This window comes from Neomonachus schauinslandi, chromosome 3 (assembly GCF_002201575.2).
Source record: "Neomonachus schauinslandi chromosome 3, ASM220157v2, whole genome shotgun sequence".
Classification (NCBI taxonomy): Eukaryota; Metazoa; Chordata; class Mammalia; order Carnivora; family Phocidae; genus Neomonachus; species Neomonachus schauinslandi.
Window position 1 is genome coordinate 178,867,508 of NC_058405.1, and position 26,361 is coordinate 178,893,868.

Sequence of the window (26,361 nt, forward strand, 5' to 3'; positions counted from 1 at the left end):
ATCCCAGGGGGGAAGGTTTGTGTTACCAGTAACTAAAGCTCTGGGCGGTCGGCCCACCTCATCAAATCAGGTTCACCTCCAGCCTGTCGTCAAGGAGTTGTGTGGCTGGAGGTGTGGGGACGCCCGGGTTACACTGAGCTTCCAGCCAGGAGCACCGGGGAAAGCGATTCCACCAGGCCGAGTCACCGAGTCACCAGGCACTGACTCCTCCACAGGAAGAGGAGGAGTCCCCAGCCTCCCAATGCTGCGCAGCCTCTGGGAGTCCGACAGCCTCCGCATGAAGCAGCAGCAGGAAGCCGGGGCGACATCAGCAGGCTTTGTCCTCCCCTCTGCTGCCTGGTTTCCCCCCACCCACCCCCATGGCAGTCTTTTTTTGCTAAGCCAAAGCCAGCTCTATCATTCCGGCTCAGGGAACAGAACTACCAGGTACAGAGAGAAAAGCCTAAGTCACTCACACATACCCTAAATTACTCTTATAGCCACTGTACTTACTCCCTGGGAACTTTCTGCACTAATTACATCTGGTTATGTGCTTTGCTAAGCCAAACGGAGCCCAAACCCCTCTTTTCCTCCCTTCCCCCATGAAAAGGGAGCAGAGCCCAGCTTAGTGGAAAAGGAGACCCAGCAGGTGAACGCTGAATTGGGTCTCCGAGAGCGCCCTACACCGCATTACCCAAAAATGCCACCCGCAGGAGCTCCCCTTCTGCCTGCAGGGATGCCCTCTTTTTCTCAGAAGGAGGTCCAGAGTTAGTGGCTGTGAGGGCCCTGGCAGTGTTGAGAGGATGTGGGCTTTAATCAGGCAGGAACTGGAAGACTCAGGCATCCTCATTTCAGCCCACGGGAAGAAGGACAAGGAAGCCCATATTCATCTGTTTAGAGAGGACTCTAGATTTCTAGGGCTCAAATTCACAACTTGGTTCTTTTGCAGTCAGGGTGGGATTCCCAAGGCTGCCACATAACGAGGGGTTTGACGGTGGCTACAGTTTGTCCACTGACTGTTCACAAACATTAACGGACAACAGGGTGACAGGCACGGTGCCAAGGTGAGAACATGGACAAGACAGACTCAGCACCTACTCTCCCAGAGCTGAGGGCCCGGAGCCAAGGTTCTCAATGTGGGCAGCTGCATCCCTCAGGGAACATCTGCAGACATTTTTGGTTGTCACAACTGGGTGTCGGGGAGGGTGCTACTGGCCTCTAGAAGGCAGAGGCCAGAGATGCTGCTCAACATCCTACGAGGCTCAGGAGAGCCCTGCACAACAAGGAGTTGTCTGCTCCAAATGTCAACAGAGCTGAGGGGGAGCTCTGAGGAAGGGCCACATAGGGGGGACATCGGAGGGTGAGCTGGATATGATGGGACAAAGGGGGACACAGTGGAGGGCAAGGAGGAGTATTCCAGACAGATCTCAAGTGCAAAAAGGTCTTGTGTTAGGAGGTATCATAAATGGTTGGGAAACTGAGATTCTGGAAGTATCCTTCTTCTCACACCATCATCATCTTACAGTGTTTCTTTTTTTTTTAAAAGATTTTTATTTATTTGACAGAGAGAAAGACAGCAAGAGGGAACACAAGCAGGGGGGAGTGGGAGTGGGAGAAGCAGGCTTCCCGCCGAGCAGGGAGCCCGATCCCAGGACCCTGAGATCATGACCTGAGCTGAAGGCAGACGCTTAACGACTGAGCCACACACACACAAACGACTTAACGACTGCCCCTATCTTAAAGTGTTTCTAAGACGACGTCAAATCTGGGGCCATAACCGTGACAACCAGCTCATCATGACACACACCAGAGGCCAAACTAGACAGGAGCTGTAAGAACCATACACACTCCAATGTCCATCCTGTCCCACTGCCTTCTTTCTCAACAATGAGACCGCTGCATTAGCAGAGGCAGGAATCAAAACCTTATTTGTTCTTAGACTTGATACTAAAAGCATGACTCAAAAAAGGAAAAACTGATAAACCAGACATCATCAAAATTAAAAATACTTGCTCTAAGACTCTACAAAGATGATGAAAAGACAAGATACACACTGGGAGAAAATATCTGCAAACTGCATATCTGACCAAGGACTAGTATCTACAATATATAAAGAACTATATTAATGCAACATTAAAAGAAAAATCAAACACTCCAGGCAGAAAGTGGACAGAGACATGGACAAACATTTCACTGAAGAGAATATACAGATGGCCAATAAGCTCATGAAAAGGTGTCAAACATCATTTGCCATCAGGGAAATGCCAATTAAAACCACCATGGGCCATCACTACACAGAGTAGCAAAATAAAAGTTAGTGATAATGCCAAATGCTGGAGAAGAGGCAGAGAAACTGGATAACTCACACGCTGCTGGTGGGTATGTAAAATGGTAGAGCCAACTCTGGAAAATGGTTTGGCAGTTTCTTACAAAACTAAAGACCATTTAATCATATAATCCAGCAATCTTACACATTTGTGAAAACTCATGCTCACACAAAATCCTATACACCAATGTACACAGCAGCTTTATTTGTAATAGCTGCAAATTGGAAACAGCCACATGTTCTTTAATGGGTGGATGCTTAAAGAAACTGCGGCACATCCACACCAGGGGATACCACTCAGCCTAAAAGGAATGAACTACTGGTAGTTCATACTGGTAGACGGACTCAGCAATTTGGATGGATCTCAAGGGAATTATGCTGAGTGAAAAAAGTCGATTCCCAAAGGGTTACATACCATATGATCCCATTTATAAAATACTCTTAAAATGACAAAAGATGGAGAACATATTAGGGTACCATGAGCCAGGGAGCCTGGGAGTGGGGGGCTCACATGCAGGGTCCTTATGGTGGAGCTCTTTGCTATCTTCCCTGTGGTGGTGGGCACACAAATCTACACGTGATAAGACTGAGGACAAGTAAGTGCACACACACACAAATGAGTGCCTGCAGAAACCTGAGTAAGATGGATGGCTTGTACCAGCATCAATTTCCTAGCTGTGGTATTTACTGTCGTGTATAGTTATGCAACGTGTTATCACTAGGGGAACTAGGGAAAGGGTACAAGGATCTCGCTGCATCATTTTTTATGACTGCATCTGAATCTACAACTATCTCAAAATAAAAAAGTAAAACAAAAAAAGTAAAAAACAAAACAACCTTATCTAAAAATTTTTGTCAGCAAACAAATGCGTCTGAAGACAGATCTTTTTAAAATTTACTTTAATTCTTTTCCCAATAGGCATGCGGAAAAAACGCAATATTCTAAAAAAAAAAAAGATGCCAACAATATGTTTTTGCATAATTATGCCTTTTCATAATTCTTTGATTAGTCTTCTTGGCCTCTGCAGGCTCCTGAGACAAACCACACAAGTTCAAATCCCAGCTCCATTATCAATTAACTATATGACTTTTGACAAGTACTTCACATAACCGTGCCTCAGTTTCTTCATCTGTAAAATGGGTATGTATAATAGCAGTCTTGCCCAATGAGCTGTTGCGGAGAGTATAACAGAGTAGCACATCTCAGATTCTTTAGACAGTTCTTGAAGATATTAAGAACTCAACCAAAGCCGGCTTCACCATTACTGCCACTTCCTACCATCATTGTGGTGCCTCAAGAGTCCTTGGGTCTCTCCTCAGCCTCTTAAGGCCTGCTGCACACCAATCTATCTTCATAGTTCTCTCAATTGCAAAATAGCCCCAAATTCTAATTTCTAAAAATCAAAATTTTAAAAGCTGTCTTTTCTATTTGCTTGTGGTCTTTTTTCAGTTGTGGGCCATTTCCTTCATTTCTTTGCTGTAGGAGGAATTCAAAGGTCTAGTATGTGACTTTATCAGAGCTTGGCAGCTGGTCACAAGTCCTCAGGGAAGGTGGCCTTGTGTTCCAGGGGGGGCAGCAGCCAGGGTCCATGCAGCCTCCTGAAATGGCCCTGGTGATGGGGTCAGGAAATGACTGATGGTCACTGGGTGACTTTGGAAATGGACTCAGGCTCTGGGGACCTTGCTTGTGTTCTTTCCAAGACTGCCAGGCTCAAGAACAAGATAAAATGTTCAGCTAAAACTGAAACAGGGTGGGGTTAGATAAAACAATTAAAAAAAGTTTTAGTGCAGTGAAGCCAGATGAGACTTGCCTTAGTGGTCAAAAGCCTCAATGGTACAAGTCTGACAGTAAGCCGACTCTCATCTCTGTTCTACTTGCTTAGACAGAAAAATATCTAATAGAGAAAATGCTTGATGATTTCCCAAAGAAGCCATTTAGAAACAATTCTGAGCTACAGTGGAAAGCCTATTATGATGGTAAGCAGAGAACAGAGGTACTACAGGAGAAATACCTTACATTTTAGCAAGCAGAGCCGACTTAAACAGTTTCCTTTTAAAAAAAAAATTAAGTAGAAAGACATATAGAAGTCCCCTCACCCATTTTCATAGAAATTCTAAGATGGAGGGGAAAAGTACATAGTCATCCCTAAACCTGCTGTTCTTCCGGGTTCTACAACCCAATTGGCGTGGTACTCTATCCATCCAAGAATCTAAGCTGGAAGTGTGGGAGTCACCCTTCATCCTTCCCTTCCCCATTTGACCCAACAACAAACTCTACCACTCTACCTCTGACACAGTTCCTGAATGGTCTACTCTCTCTACCTCCTTTGCCCCCAGTCAAGCCACCAGCATTCCTGGAATAGAACAGTAGTCTCTTATATCCAACTCACTGTCTGTACTATCCCAGTGACCTTGCTGACCAGGAAGGCTGACCACGACCCTCGGCACCAAGACCAGCGTTAAACCCTCTCATGGCATCCCTAATTCTTAGGATGAAATGAAATTCCCTCCCACAGCCTATGAGTTGACCTGCCTTGTCTGGATTTGGCTTCCTTCTAGAGAGACACTTTCCTCTTAGCAGTTCACGGGAGCTGCCAGGCTCTTTCCAGCCTCAGGCCTCCATGCTCATGCTCCCCGTGACTGGAAAACTTGCCATCTCCCCTTCTCTTTGTGCCTGTGAGTGAGGGGAGGCCCCTGTCTGTCCTGTTCACCACTCTTCCCCAGCATCCAACATAGTACATGGGGACACTGAGGTGCTCAATATGTCAAGGCATTGATGAAAAAGCCAGGTTTTCAACTATGACCTTAACTCCCCTCATGTACTAATGTCAATTACAGAAACCACCATCTTAAAAGCAGGTTGTATTCTGAAGTATTTGGGGAAGTCTTTTTTTTTTTTTTTTTTTTTAAGAAGTTCTAGAGCAAGGCTTCACAACTTGGGTACTATTTACATTTTAAGCTGGATAATTCCTTGTTGGGAGGAACTGTCCTGTGTACTGCAGGATGGTAAGCAGCATCCCTGGCCTCTACCCATTATATGTTAGTAGCACCCCCCACCCAATTGCAACAACCAAATGTTCCAAGACATTGACAAACATCTGGAGACACCGACAGATGTCCCTGGGGTGAAAGGGAGGATCGATCACCCTGGTTGAGAACCACTGATCCCAGAGAAAAATTAAAAATTGGTGGTTAGGACTTTAATGCTGACCATAAAATACCGAATTAACCCATATTTTAAATCACATTGAGCAACAATGCATTTTAATAATGATCTAACCACCATTTACAACATCATTTCAGTGAGAACATGCATTCCAAATCCCCAGTAACATTTATGAATGACCACGGAGAGGCTGGTCGGTCCATCCTGAGAGTCAACTTAGATTTCTGCATCAGTACTATAGGTGATGTCTGATATGAAATGGCTGGCAAAGCATGGTGGGAAAGGAATGGGAGGTAAGAGAAGAGTTGGGGGAAGGATGGGGTTCCCCACGTCTGACGTGATCTTTTGTCTGTATCTGGTACGTGAAAACAGGAGAGAGAAACAAGAGAAACAAGACAACGCCTTCATGCTTGGGGTCTTTCATGAGTGCACAACCCACAGAACCCTCTGACAGTCAAGCATCCTTGGTCTTTTTGTGGTGTGGCACAGCCCAGGAATGAAATGTGAAGGACTGAATCTCAATACTGCACGGACTCCCTGTCCATTGCCCACCCTTTTGACTAATGTAATGCTACTGAGCTTGGAGCACCTCTCCAGGAATGCAAAATGACATCCTAGTTTTACCTGCCACATTGCAACAATATTTTCAATTATTGGTTAAGCTGCAAATGCCCCATGAGTCATTTAAATAAATCTCACATGTATGAAATAGTCAATTGTGTTCTCAGAGCAATTCCCAGCTGTAAAAATAGAGTCACACGGAACATATTTTTTCTGCAGCTAATTGAAAATACTGCACATATAATGCATGATTTAAAGCACCCAGGAGGAATTTCAATTTGCATTCCCTATTTTAAAATGTACAATCAAGAGCTGTCTTAAGGTGCCCTACACATTTAAGTCAATATTGCTTGCCTGAAGGCCCAGCCACTTCTAAATTTTCACACTACTAATTGATGACAGGATTTTAATGCTCCCAGAGACTTTTAAAACAACGGCTTTAATAGGGCCGCATTTCCTGAGAAAACAAACAGTCTCAGACTTGACAGGTTCAAATCTCTGCATCCCAGACAAAATTCCCAAAACAGCAGCAAGATGCCTGCCAGGAGCAAGGGACTGTGTGTAACATCCTTCACTCAGGAATCCAAACTGTGATCTCTTCAGTGCCTACAGCACTGTCCTGGAGTGCGAAAAGATGCTTCGATATTCTCGATGGTTGATCAAATGGTGGCTGGCAGAGTATGTGGCCATAAAGAAAGGGGCTGTCAAAGTAACAGGTACCAAAGAAGGAGTGCCCAGACTCTTGGGGCCTGGGGAAAGGGAGCTGCAAAATTCACAATCATTTTCCATTTCTAACAGAGCTTTAGAGGCTGCAAAAATACTCTTGTGCTTTCTCAGTCAACAAAATAGTTCCCTTGGTCCTGTGCCCTGAGTAATGCACAAGGGTAGACATGACAAAATGAAGGGAAAACACAGCCTGACCTCGAGAGCTATGGGTGAACTGGAGACAGAAGTACTTAAGGGACTCAGAAGCCAAGTGGACCTGATACGTAGTGTTAAAAGAGTTCCAAGCAAATGAGAAAAGTGTCAGTTAGCCTTTACTTTACATGCAACTGTATTGCATATGACCATTAGTATCTCGCTATACAGAAAATTAGTCAGAAGAGATGAAAACCAGAAAAGCAGCCATAATGTCCCCTCTCAAGACAAGAGTGACCAGCAATGGCGGCAACTGACAAGTGATAACCAAACTAGCAAAGAATTAAAAGCATCGGAATTTAAAGCAACAATGGACACTCAATATATATTTATTCAATAAATGATGGTACCACTCACAAATTAGTGTTGTTCCTCAGGTATGCAAATCTTTAACCCCTAGCTTTTGTTCTACAAATTAAGAAATAGAATTTAGATAGAATGAAAGGACTAAAAAATGATCTCTTTTAATAACCTGTCACCAAGGGCTAATGTCTTATATTATCTGTAATTAAGACACAGACAGCCCCCACCACTTGAGAATGAAGGCATCTACCGTGTGGAACTGTGCTGACAATACTTAGCCTCCAGGGCTCATGGACTAGGAACTTCTTCACAGGCCATCTGGAACTGACCCAGATTGAGTTCTAGAACTTGGCCCACCGACTGTCCAGTGTGCTTTTGTGAGATACTTATCAAAGAACCTTCCTATGGCAAGTGGATTTCCTATGAAGGTTTTGTTAGAGTGGGGAGTAGGTTAATTGGCTAACGGACCATCTTCTCATTCTTCCATCTCTTACAAGTGTGGTAATTGTGAGCCTCTCTGCTCTGCAACATTCCTGGGACTCCTGATGGAATCTGAGTTTTTCTTTGGTGCTGCGTGCTGTGCAACCCCTTAAGGGATGCCATCTAAGGGGAGCCCACCTGAGAAGTCAGCTTCTCCGACATCATGGAAATAAAATACAACAACATTCAGTGATCCATCCTGTGTTTTGCTTCTCCCTTTGGCACCACTGGGTACTTATTTATGATCTTTTATTTTCCAGGCAAACAAGACGAAGGCAGGATAGGGCTGAACTTGTGTTGAGGAGCCGGGGAAGGAAGAGAGCAGTATGGCTCCATCAGCCTCCTGATATGCCTCCATCTCCTGGTAGGTTCACGGACACAGATCAGGAATGAAAGGCTCAGGGCAAATGGACAGGCAGCATCTTTCCTATCCTCCCTCTAAATAGATTAATGATATTGTATTAAAACTGGATTCAGTTGTGGATACAGAGCCATTACATTCCATTTTTCATTAGATGGCCATAGGGCTGCTTTGACGTTAAGTTTGGCAGCCTCCAGAAAGTGATCCTATGACACCTGGGCACACTTTCCTCTCTTCTTCCTCAGTTTCCCGTCCAGTTCTGGTGACTAAGCCCCCTCTTTACCCAGTCTTGGCTTGGGAGACCCAAACAGGCTAACCCGATCTGAATTTCTCAGTGTGAGTTTTCGGTATTTATTACAAGTGAAATAGTCATGCAGAGGAGGTTGGGAATGGGTATAACAGGGAATGGTTCCCTGGTCCCCTCATTTTAACTTCTGGAGGGAAATTATATGAGGCAGACATCTTCTGAAATAAATACACATGTATCTATCTATAGGCAAAAGATCTAGAAATACTTCTGAAGTAGGAAGAGGGAATGAGGGATGGAGAAGATAAAATAGTCAATAACTTTAAGAAAGGCTCCTCTGCTGTGATCTCTGATCCTCTGCTCACTTCTTTCAGTACAAAGAGTTTGTAAACAAACAAAATCCCAAAGTAATATTTTAAAAGATGACCCTCTATATTTTCGTGTTTATTTCCAGCCAGCAACCATCAAACCAGCAAAGTTCTGCAAAGCTCAGAAACCATCTGAAGTAATGGGAAGCATGATTCCAAACTTGGCTTTAGCTACCCAAGTACCGAGGTTCTTCCTTTAGCCTGACTTTATTTCTCTTGCTGAGCATCTTGCTCATGGCTTCTGAAGGGAATCTGGGGGGCGGGGAGGGGGCGTGTTCAGCTATTTCACAGAAGAAACCTGTGTCCACGTTAACACAATTGTGGGATAGGCCTATAGACTAGTCCCGGGCCTGCCTGCATCAGACAAATTGCTTCGGACAAATTGCACAAACTGTGACTCAGTTTCTTCATCTATAAAATCAATGATAACCCTCCTCTCCCATCCCATACGTCAGAAGGTTGCTAAGAGGATCACATAAGACACCATCCTGGACAACGATGTGACTACTCTTAGGCACCACACAGCTTTTCCTCACAAGACCAGCTTTTTACTTCCCCACATCTGGTGCAAAGGCAGAAGAATAAGGAATTCTGGAATTAAAAATCGATGACTTAATGAAAGTTCTCTTTATTTCTGTCTAACCTCTGCTGTAAGATATTGATTGCATGGAGGAATCTCTAGGGATGGAGGAGCTGAGCTTCTTTTCAGCATCAAGTCACATTTTATAGGGGAGAACCATCTCTCCAATTTCTCATAGCCAGCTACAGAGACGATGTTCACTAACAATGGAGCTGGGGAGTAGCTGCACAGGAGATGCGTTGAGGGAAGGGCATTTATAGAGCTCCTACTGCGTTCACAGCCCTGTGAACATGTCATCTCATTGAATCTCACATGAGCCCCTCCGGATACAGCTGAGGTAACAGAGATGCAGGGAGACTGACTAATCTGCCCACATCACACAGCAAGAAACCATACGGATATGCCCACAAGTCAGATGCTGCCAGAGGCTTCTCCCAGAGAGGGCAGAGCTGCTCCTGTCACCTGCCTCTTCCTTGTCCAATCCCTGGTCCTTTCGTTTCCTCAGTCAGAACTCAGCATTGGCATTGATCCCATTCCCCAGCTTTCGTCTTTCCCAGTGTTGGTGTTCCCAGTGTATCTGACGACCCTCTCCCACACTGGAAAGACACTCCGTCTTGTAGGGTGAAAGTCTTTATTTCTTTGATTAAGTTCTAATTACCCAATGTGCTGGAGTAGATGGTTCTCTCCCATTTAAGATGGACTTCCTCTTTTTCCCAACGAGAAGATCCCCAACACCTCCCGCTCCTGCCCACCCAAGTTTTGGTCAACCTGACTAAATAAACTTCATGATGAACATGTGAAATCACATATATTATGATTTAGAAATGGTACTTTTCTTTCCATTCTCCCCTTCCATGAAGCAATTTAACTCAGAGGTTTCCCAGACATCTTCTCCAAGCCTGTCATCACTCCAAGTTGTCTAACAACTTTCCCAAGCACATCATCTTTTTGTCCAAGTTGCCTATGATACAGCACTTTTCAAATCTATGTGCCACACTGTCACTGAAAAATCTCTCCAAAGCCATACGAAGTCCTTCATAGGCCATCGAGACAGTTGCCTTCATAGAAGAAAATATATACATGATCGCCACGGCATGTTACTGTGTGACTTTTTAAAGTGCCTTATAGTCTTCATGAAACTTCATTTAACAGAGAGTAGCTATCTCAGCAAACCCATTCCTTCTCCTCCCCAAACACAGAGCTAGGGCTACACTTCCTAGCCTCTGTTGTACGTGGGAGTGTCCATGAGACTGAAACGTGTTCAATAAAATGGGAACAGGAGTGATGTATGCCACTCTTAGACCTGGCCCATCAAGAGCTGCCATATGCAAACCTCTGTGATCTTTCTGCTTCCACCAGCTTGATGCTGACAAGCATCATGACCTTGGAAACTGCCTGCTAAATCAAGTGGAGCCGGAAGATGGAAAGAGGCTGGCTCCCTGAATCACCAGGTTTGGAACAGACGTGCCCATTTTGGGCATTATGCAAATGGAAGTTTGTGAGATGGTACATAGTTGGGTTTATTTATTATAGCAATCAGCATTATCTTAATGAACACAGCATTTAAAATTTGGCAATTGTGAAGTCATGACGTCAGGAATAATTACTAAATCTGTATTCTAATTCTGTGCCTTTTTTTTTTTTTTAAAAAACCCTCTTGTACAGTGCAACCTCTATGAACATTCAGAATAAATACTGATTAAGGGGATGGCAGGCTTATGTGCCCTTCTCCCTTTGTTTGCAAGACTCACTCATAAGTCTCATCCATCCAGGGCTTTTGGTGAACTCTGACTAATGAACTTATCATGATCTTTGCAAATGGGAGATTTTGAAAGGACCCTAATATATAGCAACCCCCAATTTCCCTGAGGAATGATCCTGGGGAAATTTTTCCTTTCGTAGTCACGCACACAGTTTTCAAATTAGAAAACACTTTTTTCACAGAGAAAAATTATACATTTTGGTGCCTCTTAATAACTTATTAAGGCATCACTTTGCACTACTTTTGCCTTGCATGCCTGACCAGGAAGAGACCAAGCCTTGATGCAGTTTTATATTCTCCAGTGTCTTGTACTCATGAGCATTCAATGAAAGGAAAAGCTGTAAGGCTTCACACCTTTTCGAAGTTGCCCACTAACATTCTTTTCTTTCTTTCTTTTTTTTTTTAAGAGAACTGATCTCTCCTCCATGAAGGGGTTACCTCCTTGTATTTACTCATGGAGAGCACTTGAAAGACTAAATGGGCCAACTCTTATTATTATTACAAATCAGTAAGTAGCAATCGACAAAATTTAGAGCAGAAAAGGTTTTGTGGAGAATAATGCAAAAGAAAAAAAATAAGGACTGCATTACCCACGAGGGCTATCTAGACATTTGCGTTTATCAGCTACTTGACAATATTTCACATTGTGCATAGACTTACCTCTCCCGTGCACAACCGTTGGTAGTAACTGATATTTAAGAACCTTCTCTGAGTAAAGGGCTTTAGCATTAGCACTGCTGAGCCTCCTAGCTTCCTGGAAAGCTGGGCATTCCTACCTTTATTTCATGCAGAAGGAGACAGAGACCCGGAGACTATCCATCACTTGCCCTCATTCCCGAATCTCATGGAGCCTCCGGGTTCCTCATCTACAGAACCACCTTGGGCCACCAGCCTTTCAAGGCTGTCAAGAGAATGCAGGGGGGCCATGCACGTAAAGAGCTTCCACAGCCCATGACTTACGTTGGCACCACGACTAGACTAGTCATCGGGATCACACACTGCTTGCTCTCCTGAAGTCCCTCCCTACAAAGAGGGAAGGGAGAGGGCTTCTGTGCAGCCTTCCCAGTGACTGAGCCCACACTAACCCCTCCGGTCTGGCCTCCCAGACATCTCATGCAAAGCACTCATTTTGGCAGTGAACTATTACTGACCTAGTGCAGTACTGGGGGTCAGTCAGGCTGATGGGTCTGCTCCAGGGGAAGAAGAGTTGATCACCATGGTACCTGATGATAATAAAAAGCTAACCAATTTTGAGGTATTTTTACCACTGCACTGAAATCCTCTACAGAAAATGTACCCCCTTGTTGCGTCCGCCCACGACAGTGTACCATGGTTCTTGAACTGTTAAAGGGTCACCGATCTGTGAAATTGTTCATCTTGGATTGTTAAAGTATCACAGATATGCCCTTTCTAATCGAAACATATGAGATCCTCAAAGGTCAACCTGTGTTGTGGAGAGTTCTAGGTCCCTCAGAGTGTCTGGCTGAAAAGCTAATTCTTAAACCAAATGCACCCAAACACAATAGGGCTGCCACTTTTGAAGTCTTGTGTGGGGCAGATGCATCAGGAATAAGTCTTGGGGAATCTCTTTACTCTCTGGGAATAATCCTCTTCAAGAAGATGGGGGTGAACAACACAGAGAAGAGGAGACATGAATCCACCAAGTGGCTCTAAGGGATGGATGGTGAGTGTCCCCAAGTCAGCGGGGTGCTCTGGGGGCTAATCAAGGGCAGATGATAGGTGATGGCAGTTCTGGCTGCTGTACCCAGACTTGGTGATTGGAGAGGTGACAAGGGACAGGAGCAGAGACCCGAGTGCTCAACCTGCCTTAGCCCTGACCTTGCCAAATGATTTACGTCACTATTTGCTATCTCCCTGTCTGTGAATCAGCAACACTGCTAGCTTTCTCTACAAAGAAGGGAATATCCTCATAAGCTCCATTCTCCAGCTCTGGAAATGAAGCCCAGAGAGGAAAGTATTTTGTGGACATCAAACGACTAACTGCAGAGCTGGGGCTTAAACCCAGGTTCATCTGATTCCCAAGTTCACCCTGTCCAGCATGCTCTGACCTCTCATGTGTGAGGCCCTGTGCTGTTGCCCAGACACCACTGTCTAGTTTCAGTCACTCCCTGAAAACAATGTTTTAGGATGAAAGATCTCCACTGCGGAGACACGCAGACTTTGAGTGAATATCCATCTCATGGGTGAGATTCTCAGCAGGGTGCTCCACACACCCCAATCTCCGTTTTCTCGCCTGCCAGCTAGGACTAATTTCAACCTTCCAAGGGTGGTTGAGATTCAATAAGATCATGTATAAAATGTGCCTAACAGTACTTGACACACTGAAGATCCACGCTCTTTCATTTCCTACTTCCCTTTTGGGCTCCTCGGCATCAGGTAACCCAGGAGGATAAGATAAACCAAAAAAATCCTCGAGGGTTCCTAACAGGGGAGATAAAACACAAAGAACCACAACACAAGGTAGAGAGAAAGACAAAAAGCATGATTTTGCCATTGTACATGTAAAAACTACATACTTACCCTACCTAAAAGAAATTGTAGGCTAATGAGTAACATACATGCATGGAAACAACTATGTGTTCAGTACTTGCTGAATTAATTCACCGTTGAGTATGATTAGCACTTTGATACTCATGATTTACCACCGTGCTGCACAAGGACAGGTTGACTATGCATACTTTGGCATCTCTGGCCAATCCTCTAAATTGCTATTTTAATTAAGTGTCATTAAGAAATGAACACAGGTTTGGCATAAGATGATATGAGTCTGTGAATTAATTTCAAAGAGAATATCCACACCTTTAGGGAAAGGAAGCTCTCCTTATAATTAAGTTGTCACACAGTATCAATCTCCCTGGCACCTTGCATCCCATTGTCCGAGCAACAATTCAGGTGTGGACATACACCGAGCAACAATTCAGGTGTGGACATACACTGAGTGCTGCGTAAAATCCCAAGTGGCTATTTGCCAGTAAAATCCTAAAATCTCCTACTAATGGCAGCAGAAGATACATTTCCTATCCGGGAAGGTTTGCTGAGGCTAGTCCAACATTCATAGAAAATCTTCTGCATATTGAGGGAATCAAGTCATTATTAAAGGACTGTGTGTTTAAAATCTATTCAGTATGTGTTCAAAATGATTATTTCTGGGTATTTGGATATCAGTGGATATCACTGGATACAGGACTTTTTCACAGTCTGAAAAACAAGAACAAAAAGAGAAGACTCTGGGTACCACATTTGCAAAGACCCAAATATTAAACCAAACAGATTATTTTTCTGCTGCAGAGACATTTATTAATTCTTCATAATTAACATATATATATATAAAGCACCCAACCTGACAGGGCTAGCCTGCAATGTGCCCCGAGAAAGACCTCCTGGTACCACAGCTGTTTACATTTCCTCACACAGGTGTGAGAGGGAGTTTATTTCCCCGCACTGACCATCCTTTGCTCCACAGCCAATATTAGAAGAGCTAGAAGCCTGGGGAAAGGACAGATGACCAGGGAGCTGATCACTGGGAGTACTGCCTACCGAGGGTGTTACAGGTCTGGAAACCAAGCATGGGAACACACAGAGCAAGTCCCTCATTCACCAGATCAAAGACACAATGAAAATATGAGTCCTGGAGGAGAGAAATGCTTACCTGGACTACGGTGACAAACAGAATCCTACCGCCATGTCATGTCCTGGAAGGCAGCTCCATTCTAGCCCCTGTGCTCAGCACCTAAAGTATATACTCCACCTCATCCTCCCAAACTTAAACCACAGTTACCTTCATGTCCAACTCACAAATGAAGAAACTGAGGCTTGGAGAAGTTTAGTAAATCATCTATGGCCTCCTGATCTCGAGCTAGTAACTGACAGAATCTAGATTCAGACCAGTCTATTGGCCTCCAAACCTTCCATACTCTTAAGTACTACACTGTATTAAGGAAGGAGAGGAGGGGGACAGGGGAGGGGAGGGGAAAGCACACCATTTAGACAGGACAAATTTTGAAAAAATAGGTAACTATTTAAAAAAAAACTATAAGGGGTGCCTGGGTAGCTCAGTTGGTTAGGCGCCCAACTCTTGATTTCGGCCCAGGTCATGATCTCAGGGTCATGAGATTGAGCCTAATGCACTGGGCATGGAGCCTGCTTAAGATTCTCTCTCTCTCTCTCTCTCCCTCTGCCTCTCATCCCCCTCTCATGCACGTGTGTGCACACACTCTTTCTCTCTCTCTCTCTCAAATAAAAATCTATAAAAACAAAAGTTATATCTCAAACAATGTTCTAAACTAAGTCTCCACACATTTGTGAAGTTCAATCAGGTATTTTTTTTTTAAGATTTATTTATTTATTTGAGAGAGCATGCATGAGCACAAGTGGGGTGGGGGGCAGAGGGAGAGGGATAGAGGATCCTCAAGCAGATTCCACTCTGAGCAAGGAGCCTCATGCGGGGCTCGATCCCAGGACTGAGATCATGACCTGAGCCAAAATCAAGAGTTGGCCACTCAACCAGCTGAGCCACCCAGGTGCCCCTCAATTAGGCATCTTTTAAAAGTCATGTCACAGTCCTTGTTTGATTATGTTGACTTTTATCCAGCTCAGCCTAAGCTATTCCCTCAACTCTGGATAAATGCACTCTACCTTTTCAGTCCAAAGGTCAGTACTAATTTTAGAGTTCGACTCCTAGGAAAGAAAAAAAAAAACAAAAAACAAGTGTCTAAGGAATAAACTGGACGGGGGTGTGGGGCAGCAACAGGTCTAAAAAGCTTACTTCCAACAGAAGGCAAAAATATTAGCCTCTTTCCGTGAGTTTTGGTTGTGGTACTGAAGGATATCAAGCATCCAACTGAGAAGATGGTCTTCTGAAAGGAGGCGTGTTATTTGACAAGAACTTATTTTTCAAAAGTTATAAATATTGATGAGCTATAAATCTTTGAAAATTCACGGCATCAGCCCACAGTTCGCACATTTACACACCTGGGTTCAGGCTCTGGCATTGACACATACAGGCTGTATGTAGGACCATGGATACTTCAGCTGCTGCACACTCCTCTTTCCCAACTGAGCGAGTGGAGGATGCTACTATCTGTCCTACAGACAGGGATGAGGCTCCAGGAGACAAGAGAGAGCCTCTGTCAACTGAAAACAAATACTAATGGCAGTTGGGGTAACTTGCCTGTCCAGCACACCCCTCTCAATACTCTTTCCCCTCCCGACCACAGGTTTGAATATGTGACTCAGACTTTGGCCAATCACAGTACCCCATTCCCCTCACCACAGCCATTGGTCCAGGGAAAGGCACATGACCCAAACTGAGCCAATCAGAGTGCCTCCCTAGGATTTTTCCAACTGGAACTGGCAGGAAGCCCCTCTTCCCTCTTGGGTCATTAGGCTGGTCCCTGAGAGGATAAAGACCACCTGCAAAGAGACACAGAGGGAGAGAAGAGAGCCCTAAAGCCCTGAGTCTCTGGTATCAGTCACCTCCTGCACCAGAGGCACCCCCCCCATCTCAGGGCCTGCAATGTAAGCCACTAGGTCGGCCCTTGCACCCCATCTTTTTGCATCACTAAGCCCTGACTTGGGTTTCTGCACTTGTAACCAAAAGATAATGCAGTAGTTAATAGCTCATATAATCTGAACAGTGACCAAACCCTCAAGATCGTTTCTTCCTAAGCAGATTCCTTATTTCAAGAATGAAAAATAAATTTAGTAGAAGAGGCAAGCACTGCCATTATTTATAGGGCATTTTCTCAAAAGAAAGGAAGAAAAATTTATTTTCATTTGCAGTCACCTTAGTCATTTTCAAGTGGGCTTCATATGTGGTGTTAAACTCTCTCACATACCTACACCCACCTTCAAGATTTGGTCCATAAAAACTTAGGCAAAAACAAGTGGTTATTTTCTCTGTAGCTATATTAGTTGGCACTAAATAGAAATGAAAGTGGGGGGAGAAAGCGCTGATGCTATTTTTGGTATGCTCTTAAGAGAAATTCCCCAGGTTACCAGAGTTCTCGCTGCAGCAAGTGGGGGAGGGCATTACAACAACAAAACAAAAAAGTACATTTACCAAGATATGCAGTCGCTACAAGAAATCCTTTCTGCCTTTTCATAGGGTTTTTTCCCTTTTATATTAAAATCTCCTCCACATTATCTTTCTCCCAAGAATTAACTAATAAAATAGAAAGGCACAGTGGGTTCCAATTCTGGAATTATCCCTTCTGAAGCAAAGAGCAACATCTACAGTCAACCTGAAGCAAGAGCATGAGGTGTTCCTGGGCTGACCTTGAACTGGGGTGTCTACCCCAACCTTTGAAGGAATTCAAGGATGAAATAGGGGACATGTTTGTCCAAATGCAGGAATGGAATTGCAAAGAGAGGATTGCTTAGGCTCAGTGTACATCCCCACGCACAAAAAAGAGCCCCAGAAGGAATGCCAACTTCTCTGGACTGGGCTTACATCCAGACCTAGAAACCTAACAGCAGAATAAGGGGAGAATCATTGACTGTGTAAATAGACTCGCCCTGTTGGGTGAAAGGCAGCATTTCTCAAAAGAGAAATAAAATCCTACTACTCTTTCAGTGCTCTTAGATGAACTGTGAACTTAAAAGATAAGAAATAACCTGAAGATGTAGTTTACTGCATTTGAATCTACTCCATACCTAAGGGTAATTTTTTTTTTTAACCCAACTTTGACTTTCAGATCAGACATACAATCTTCTCATGAGGAACGATGGTTTGGGAAAGAGAAGACAGGCACATTCATGGGTAGAGACAGTGGTTTACAAAGAAGATCAAGTATAGGGGACCCAATTTATTTAACATTTTTTATAAATGCCTTTAAGTGGGGATACAAACTAAATCTTCATGTTGGCCCTCAATGCTATTTCTGAGTACTAAAGAGCCAAGCTGAGTGATTTCATAGATTTAAAAAGAGAGAGAAAGAGAGGGATAAGAATTTCATGTAGATAAACATTAAATAATGCATTTAAGAAAAAATTTCATCTAGATCTGATCTTGATGAGAAAGCTGGACCAAAAGGGAAAGTAAGTCAGGAAGTTTTAGGTTTTTTTGTTTTTTTTAAATTTTATTTATTTTTTTGAGAGAGAGAGAGGGGTAGAAGGAGGAGCAAAGGGAGAGGGACAAGCAGACTCCCCACTGAGCGTGGAGCCCAATGCAGGGCTCGATCTCACGACCCTGAGGTCATGACCTGAGCTGAAATCAAGAGTCAGATGCTTAACCGACTGAGTCACCCAGGCGCCCCAGGTTTTGTTTTGTTTTTTTTTTTAATGACATCTTTGATTTCATCACACCCATTGTATAGATAAAACATTGAGTTCTAGATGATTAACTATACAAATCATTGGCAGCACAGCCCAGACTCTCTCTCAACACAGGACTCTTTCCATCAAACTTGACTGAAGATATTAGCCAAAAAACTACCGACGCAAAAAAAAAAAAAAAAAAAAAAAAAGTCAGCAAGAAGGCACGCATCACCATCACTGAAAAGGTTAACGGAAGCCAGAGAGAATTCTCCTACCTTGTACAAACCACAAAATAGGGCACAGCCCAGCCAGTGGATCTCAAGGAAGACAGAACCAAGCCAAAAGAGGTTCAGATGAGGGTAACTGAAGTGAATATAGGGACAGAAGTACTTCTGGGTTAGACTTCTGCTTTTTTCTAAGTAATGTTCTATCTCAAAAGACACGATTGATCAAAAAGATTTTAATTTTTAAATTTTTAAAAATTTTTTTTGCTGTGAAAATATATATACTTAATGCAGAAGTACCAAAACAGGAGTGGAGGTCCTGGTGGCGGGGGGGGGGGGGGGGGGGGGGGGTGGAGAAGCTCCCCTCCAAGCCCAAAAGATAAGCACTCCTTCATAAAGTCTGGAGTAAACTTATGAAAAATAGAAATATGGTTCAGTTCAGATATCCATTAAATGCCCTTGGATCATGCACCATGGTGAGTGCAAATGAAGCTAAAACACAGGTCCGTCTTCACTGCACTTAGAGCCTAGTGGGGAAAGCACTTAGCTACAACGCAGTACCTCCCATCGGGGAGGCCTCCACGGGGCGGAGCGTACACGTGTGCGCACACGTGCCAGGGAGGGCTGGGGGTAGTGGTTTTCAGAAAAGACTTTGTGGAACAGATGATACAGGACCCGAGTCTCGGAAAGGGGGAAGTGAGCCAGACAATGAACGCAGAGGATGGAGAAAGAGAATTCTAGGCCGAGGTCCAGTAGGAGCACAGGCAAAGAGGCATGGCAGCACCACAGTGTGAGGAGTCTGCAGGAAGTTCAGTTTTGCAAGAAAATAAAGTTTGGGGAAGGGCACGAGGCGGGGAGGTGGAAGGACTGGAAGAAAATGTAGACTTCGTCAGGTCACTGCAAAGGGCCAGCAGCCCGAGAGGTTGCTGGGAAGATGGTGGAGCACCGCGGCAAGTTCCCTGGCTGAATGCAGAGGAGTTCTGCAACACGAGGGTCCAGAGAATGACCTCGGGAGCACGCCATAGGACTCTGGGCACCAGGGGTTAAACGGAGCCTGCCATGTTCCAAGGGCTGAGGGCTCCTGGGGCAGCCCCTGCCTCTGTATTTACAGTCTCCCCTACTGTGGAATCCACCCTGTCCCATCTGCGCCCAAGGCGGTTGTGAGGAAGCAGGAAGGTGGTGAGGTCGGTGGAAAGGGTTTCTAAACAGCAGAGACTGCATCTCGACAGGTGAGGTAACACTGGAATTATGTATACCCCACTCTCCTTACAGAAGTTCAAAGGTGTGTTGAGAAACTGAGGGACAGCACCTCATAAAGACAATAGCTTACCTCTCCACTGGAGCTGCCTAACCCGTGATACAACAGGGTCAGGGTTTGCCCCAAAGGCAAGAGGGAAGCAGGGTGGCTATCAGGAGGGACACCAGCAGATTTGGATTTGGAGGAACCGAGGAGAGTCACCCCAGCACTGATGTGGGAGACAGTTCAAAGGGGTGCAATGCTAGGATGTGAGAAATCTGGCAGGAGGCTGTAACCTCCTGGCACCAGGGATTCACAGGCTGCCGCTGGCCTCCCCGGCCTATGGGTGCTAACTCAGGAGCCCGTGGGAGCCAGGAGACCGTAAATGAAGACCACGGGTCCAGGGAGAACCAAGAAGCAAGCGACCACCAGCATACTTGGGTGCTGGAAATTCCACACGAGCCAAGTGTTGCGACATGGGACTGGAGGCCTCGTGTTCCAGGTCTTCTGATTTTTAAGAGAAGCTATAAATGCAAGTGGCATTTTAATATTTCTAATATTAACTCAATTTTTGTATACTTTGTTCAGGCCAACAACACATCTGCCAACTGGAAATGGCACGCTGGCCACCATTTTGCCGGTTCTGGCCTCTGAAGCAGGGCCGGGCCACTGTGACTAGAGCAGAGGGTTAGGTGATTTCACAGCATGGAGAAGCAACAGGATTTGGTGACTGCATGCGGGGAGTGCTGAAGGAGTCTAGCCTTTCCAGAAGGTTTCTGCTTTAATATCCTGGTGACTGGCAGAGCCGCCACCAAAAAAAAAGCAAAGCAAATTTTGGCCAATGATGGAATGGGTCTGGGGTGGATGGTGAGAACTAAAATCAGTCAGTCTTGGACTCACTGTGGGTTGTTTGCCTACGAGGCTGGATGGATAAGCCCACTGGACTGTAGGTAACTAGCTGGAGACACCAATCTGGGACTTACTTTGTATTGGAGATAGCTGAGGCTTGGGGAATGTGCTTCACCCAATGACTCTGTATAAAGCAGAACAGAGATCAGGACAGAGCCCTGGGTAACCCCAGGAGGTAGTGGAGAGGCAATGGAGGCAGAGGGAAAACCAGGGGGACACGGCAACTAGGGAAGAAAGGAAAAGTATCCAAAAGGAAGGAAAGGTCCATATCCAATGCTACAGGGAAGTCTAGAGAGAATGTGCAGGATCACTGTTCAGGAATTGTGGGGTCTTCTCCTATTTGGCGGAGCCTCTGGCCAGCTCACAAGGAGCTGAGAAGAAAGCAGACAATGGGGGAAATGTTAACTCATTTGAGAAGCCCGGGAGACACAGTGGTCACTAGAGAGGAGGTGGGGGTGCAGGGACAAGGAAGATGATGGCATTCTAAAAATACTGTTAAATTAGGAAAGAGTTCATGGAGAGACCCTAGGCAGTGCCAAAGGGAGGCCTTCTCTCTAATCTTCCCTGAGTTCCCTGCCCCAACTTGATTTTTTTCTATTATTCTACCCTATTCATTTTATCATAGCATAATTATGTTTGCTTTTCATCTGTTTCTTCCCACAAGAATGACCGTTCCAAGACAGCAAGGATCTGCTGTATTTATCACACTTCAGAGCCAAGTAAAGCGCCTGGACACAGCAGGCACTTAAGAAGATGTCTTGGATGAGGGGGTAAATTTGGAGAAGTTTGTAGGAGGGAAATGGGGTAGGACATGGAGAGACTTCAATTCAGTGGCCCCTACTTTCCAGGTAGAGTGGGCCATGAAGTCACCTGTTAAACCGGAAGGAGGGAAAGAGGTCTCTTGTGTTGAGGAAGAGTTGCAATGGGAGCACCAGTTTGCAACCCGGAAGGCAGGAACTTGTGATTGAGACATTGAGACACTGTTTCTGATTTCAGAAGATGAGCATCTCTGAGCGAGGGCAAGACTTCAATATAGTTAGAGGACTCAGTTGCTAGAGCGGGTGGAGGTCACTGGATTTGAGATGGTCAAGGAAGTGGGAATAGAGAGCATCCCCTACATGGACTTTGGGACAGGAGGGGGAGCAAAAGCCCAGGAGCCAAAGTCCCTGAAGGAGATGACTAGCTGGCAGAGGATGGTCACACAGAGGGGTGGGTGGGACATGGCTCATTTCCAACTCTAATACCTCAATCTCTCACTGGTATTTATTCACCCATGGGTGGAACTTAAAAACTAATGTCCTTTGGAGACTGAGTCATTTTTGTTCTTTTAAAATTACACTAATATGTGAAGTTCATAGGAAGCAGAGATTTTCCGCATAGATTCATTTTTGTTTAGAATAAAGGATGGATGACATCTTTATGACCTTCAGTAACTGCCCTACACTGTACAATATTTTCAAACATCATTTTAATCTAGAATCAAAATTTGGGGGTTGAAAGGATGCTTAGATTATTTAGGCTAACACCTTCATTTGCATAGCTGAAGATAATTTTTGCTGAAATACTGCAAACAGCAACAATTACTGATTTAGATATGCAGACAGCATTGAAAGTATCTTCAATTTCTGAAGTTTGCTTTTAGATATACAAATTAGCAATGCTTACATTTCTTCCAGTTATCTCTGTTCAACTTGGGATATAAAATCTCCAAAGTACAAAATTATCACGTAAATTGTTCCTGAACAGTTCAGAGAAGTAAACTGCTTCCTGGCTTGAAAGAGCCAGTCAAACCTTCAAACACCTTTTTATGTTGATGCTAAATATAAGAACGTTCTCTGCAAAGTGGTCAAAGCAAGACACAGCAGCATTTGAGATTTCTCAAGAGAGACACACATGATTATTTTTCGTTCATTAAAACATTAAAACCGGGCGCCTGGGTGGCTCAGTTGGTTAAGCGACTGCCTTCGGCTCAGGTCATGATCCTGGAGTCCCGGGATCGAGTCCCGCATCGGGCTCCCTGCTCTGCGGGAAGCCTGCTTCTCCCTCTGACCCTCCCCCCTCTCATGCTCTCTCTATCTCATTCTCTCTCTCAAATAAATAAATAAAAAAAAAAAAATCTTAAAACATTAAAACCTTCAGTAGCATCTCCCATAACACCTGAAGGTGGAGTGCTGTCTTATGTAATAGAAGCCTTCCATCCCCGCTCAGTTCGTAGGCAAATTAAATACCTAATTCCGCCCAGAATTTCTGAGTACACTTTCACCTTACCTGTAGCCACTAATCACTGTCTTGATTCCCATTTCTACAGATGATGAAAATAGCAAAAATCTGCTCCATAGGGTTGAACTGATTGCCAGAGGCCAATTTAAAGGCTCTCCCCCAAACCACTGGTCACCCCAACCCTGATCGGGCAGCGGTAACCACAGAGTCGGTTTGTCTTTCCCCAACAGGCAGCGCACACGCAAAGTACAGGGTAGAGGACGCCTGCCTAGTACCTGGGTACCTCAGGTTCAGGGTCACCGGCGCCAGCGAGGATGCGCCCGCACAAACCACGCCGGCCCCGGGACTCCCAGCTGCGGGCACACCTGGACACCACAGCCGTCGCGGCCCCTCCTCGCCCGGCCCGGGTCCTCCTCCGGCTCCCCGCGGGCCGGGCACAGAGCCGGGCGCGCACGCAGTCTCGGCCGAGGCAGCCCGAGGGAGGCTGAGAAAGTTCCTCCGCCTCGACGTCGCCGCCCCGGGGCCCCGCTCGCCCCGCACGCCCCGCAGCCTCCGGGCCGGGCGCAAGGTCGCGGAGCGGGCGGCGCGCAGAGCCCCGGGACCGTGGCCGGCGCAGGGGGCACGCCGGCCGCGCCCCTCCCGGCCCCGGGCGCCCGCGATCGGCCGCGGGGCGCGCAGCCCGTACTCACCACCCCTCGCTCGGGATCCCCAGGTGGCGGCGGCGGAGAGCGGCCCGAGCCGGAGCCGGAACCGGAGCCGGAGCCGGAGCCGGGTGGCGGCGGGGCGGAGAGTCGGAGGACGGAGAGCAGCGGCGGCGGCGGCGAGGCAGGTCGGGGAAGCGAAGAGGCGGCGGCGCCTGCACTCGCCGCGCAGCCCGAGCAGCCCGGCAGTCCCACAGCGCAGGCTGGGCGGCCGCGGCGGCGGGGGCTTTATCGCCGCCCGCCCCGCCCCCGCCCCTTCCTGCCGCCCCCGCCCCCGGCCCGCCCCGCCCCGCCTTCCCGCCGCCTCCTTTGTGTGCCAGTGGGCCGCAGCGTCCCAGCGCCCGCACGCCGGGACGCCCCCACTCTGGCCGCGGCCTCGCGGCTGCCGCCCCCAAACACTCCACGTCGTGGGGTTGCGCCCGGATCGCTCCGGGAGACGCGCCGAGCTCGGGGTGCGGCGCCAGCCCCCGCCGAGCTGCACGTGGGTCGACGGGGTCCGGGCGTGTGTGGGGACAGGGAGGGACCCAAGGGCTCGCGGCGCGTTCCGGGGACGCTGGCAAGTCGTCTTGGCTGCCCCCTGGGGGAGACACGGGGGTGCCCCGGGACCGTGCCCACCGGTCTGGGTGATGGGGATAACGGTGCCGGGTCGCGGCCAGGGAGGGGCAGAGCGCCCCTCGAGACGCTTCGCAGGGTGACCCGGAGCCGACTTCTCCTGGTCGGCTGGTCGCCGTAGGCGGATGGCAGACAAGGGAGTCTAGAAATCTGGATTCGTGGCTGCGGTGACAGCGTGAGGTACCCGCAGAGTCCTGGGAATCCAGCCCTTCCCAGTCGGTAACTACAACGGATGGGACCTTGTGCGCAACAGAGGCGCGGCCCCCGGTGGCAGGCGACATATCACCCTCTGGCTCCCAGCTGTATTACCCAGATCTCCTACATGCAGTCCTTCTTCGCGTCAACTTGGGTTTGTGGGGACACAACTTTAATGACATAATTTATGTTGCCCTCAGTGCCGAATCCTCACCGGCAGGCCCACGGCCCCAACTGTGAGAAGGAAATGTGGTAAATCTCCTAAGACACAGCCGTGAAATAAGGTTGCATCTCCTGATGAGAGCAACTTGGATGATCTACAATTGGTGTATAGGCGGCCATGCTAGACGGTGTGTGTGTTGGGGTGAAGGAGTCACTTTTAAAAGTGTAAAATCTGGGCCAGCCTGAGGGTATTCACAGACTCTCTTACAGGGAAGCATGCTATGGGAGGGTTGGCTCCCAGTCCACAAAAAGGAAACCTGTTTCATTATTTTACAGTCGTGCCTAATAATGGTATTTAATTACACGGCAGGATATAAAAGCTTTTTCCTTGTTCTGTCTGCCTAACATGCTCTCCCCCCGGCCCCTGTGATCGGCTTATGACTGCCTCCTTATACCTCAGGTCACAACTCAAATGTCACCTTCTCTAGGAAACCTTCCCTGATCACTTGACCTAAAGTCACTTCCAACTTTTTCCAACTTACTACTTTCTTCATAGCACTCATCATCCTTTGAATTTTTTTTCTTTTACATTTTTCTTGGCTAGTTCTTTTCCACCCTTTCTCGTTAGAAAATATACTCCCTACATTTGTATCTTTGGGGTAAATACCCAGTAGTGCAATTGCTGGATCGTATGGTAGCTCTATTTTCAACTTTTTGAAGAACCTCCATAGTGTTTTCCAGAGTGGCTGCACCAGCTTGCATATGGTGATTAACATAACATAATAAAAAATAAATAAATAAATAGAAAATATACTCCCAGAAAGCAGGGAAGAGAAACCAGTTCACCATGGTTTTCACCTCACCCCATCCCTAGTGCCTAGAGCCAATATGACATGTACAGTAGTTGCTCAATAAATATTTGTTGACTGGTAGGTGAACGAGGGCCAACTGACTATTGACATGGTTAAGTATTGCTGCAGGCAACGGGTTAGGGCTTACTCTAGACTGGGAGGCCCAGCTGGACCTGGGAGGAATGAAGTGGAGGGAGAAGCTAAGAGCAGAAAAGCCCAGAGCTGTGTTTGAGCAGCTGGGAGTAGCCTCTTCCAGATGGAAGGGAGTCATTCAGGGAACTAGTGGATGGAGAAATAAATTAGAACAAAGAAATGTGGGTAGAGCCCGTTTAGGAAAGCCTGCCTGATGCCCTGCATCCATTTCTGGCCAAATCACTTTTTTTAATTGAAAATCTTTATTGAGATAATTGTAGTTTCTCATGCAGTTGCAAGAACTAACACAGAGAGGTCCCTGGTATACTTTGTCCAGTTTTCCCCAATAGTAACAGTTTGCAAAACTATTAGATGATATCTCAATCAGAAGATTAACATTTGATATATTGATTTATATCTCAAACACTTTGGTTAATTTTTTTGCAAATTAAAATTTAGAGTCCGTTTAAGTTTTTGAAGGAATGCACAGGTACTATTTTAAAGGGTTTTGGTCTCTTGTTTTAATGGAGCCAACATTTTTTTAGGGAGAAAACGTTTTATTTTCCCAATTAGAGCGTAATTAGGGTCTGGTCTCTTCAGCTATAAAAGACAGTCAGAAGTCTTTGGGACTTACCTCTTTCGTTTACATTTTAATGACTGGCATTCACTTCCCTGTTCTACCCAGTACTGTCAAAGGAACATTTTGAGCAATACTGTCCATGACTTGTCAATTCTGAAATCAGACAGGATGCAGTGTTAACTAATCTGCTAAGCTAAGCCCAACCACGA

General features: G+C 46.0%; 1 protein-coding gene across 1 annotated transcript in view; it reads right to left on the reverse strand.

Moving 5' to 3' along the window:
• Nucleotides 1-23,824, reverse strand: part of SERPINE2 (serpin family E member 2) — a 61,988-nt gene extending 38,164 nt beyond the window's left edge. The window contains exon 1 of the mRNA XM_021682946.2: nt 23,609-23,824. The gene's annotated coding sequence lies outside the window, so the exon portion shown is untranslated. The remainder of the gene's footprint in view (nt 1-23,608) is intronic.
• Nucleotides 23,825-26,361: the final 2,537 nt, after the last annotated feature.